General features: G+C 42.1%; 1 protein-coding gene across 1 annotated transcript in view; it reads left to right on the top strand.

The window, feature by feature from the left end:
• The window catches only part of LOC119593603, a gene marked incomplete at its 5' end in the record, with an annotated part of 118,927 nt that overhangs the window by 93,188 nt on the left and 24,500 nt on the right, over positions 1–1,239 (top strand).

Below are 1,239 nucleotides of genomic sequence, written 5' to 3'. Positions count from 1 at the left end.
TGCTGCCTTACAGCCGCCGCCACACCACCTGTCACCACACTGCCCTTCTACACCCCCTCCCCCGCCCCCAGTGCCCCAGCAGCTACTGTGACACCTGTCGTTATCAGTACATGACTAGTAACACGAGACAGTTGACCTTCATTGTCCATTGTGGCAAAGTTAGCACTAGAGATGGTTCAAGTCATCAGAGCTTTTAGATGTAGAACTGGTCCTACATGTGAAACAGGTAGCCTACCCACCCACCCAGGTCCCAGGTAGATTGCAGGTTCAGGTAAGTATCGGCGGTTCATTGCTCTGGAGGGAACCGCCCCGGGCCCCTTCCCTCGTCCTCTATTTGCCCCTTACCTACCCCCCCTCGTGCCCCTATTGTAGTAGGTGTATTAGGCGTAGTGTAGCCCGTCCATCGTTGTTGTTGTCCCCCGCCTACTGTGCCTTCCCCAGCATACATACTAAACCTTCGAATACCGTGTTATCTCCCCCGTGTGTAGGACCCCCTTCAGAGACTGCCGATAATGTAACCGAGTCCTCCGTTAATGTTACTGTATGTGGGGGAAAAACATTCACTAACACAGGGTACTTACTAATCACCACGGAAGTAAACAGTATTTACCATTGGTATTTTGCACGCCATTTATTTCAATATTTTTACCGTAAAAATAACAACAAATGAATTGTTTATTGGAAATTTATATTTTCATGTGAACACATCATAAATATACATTTTGTTGCTTAATCATGGAAAAAGTCACTGAGTTATTTTATATCACAGCCAGCGTTAACATTTCCACAATATAGAAATACCTTGGTAATTCAGAAGACCGATATCCTTCAAATACATCATCATCAGCCGCAGCGTTGGCAACTCTTTCCAACTAAAACTTGCTAGCCACACCTGCAATTTAGCTTAAAATGGCTAATTAAAGTCATTCGCTGGTTTTCCTCCAACAGTACAGTAGTTCGATATCGTCAAAGGCAAAAACTGGGCTAACAAATGTAGTTAGTTAAACGAAAAAGCATCGTATATATATATTCCCCAACAAACCACTAAATAGTCGATTATATCGCTACAAGGGCTTTAAATTCACGAACAGTTATCATATGGCACCGGATTTTCATTTTAGTCTGGTGATTCACAATTAGTTCCTTTTCAATTAATGATTTGCACATGGTTCATGATAAGATAATCTATAAAATATAAGATATATGGTATATGTATTCCTATCTAAAACTTATATCCTT

Source organism: Penaeus monodon, chromosome 32 (assembly GCF_015228065.2).
Source record: "Penaeus monodon isolate SGIC_2016 chromosome 32, NSTDA_Pmon_1, whole genome shotgun sequence".
In the NCBI taxonomy this organism is placed as follows: Eukaryota; Metazoa; Arthropoda; class Malacostraca; order Decapoda; family Penaeidae; genus Penaeus; species Penaeus monodon.
This window is presented reverse-complemented; position numbering and strand designations above follow the sequence as displayed.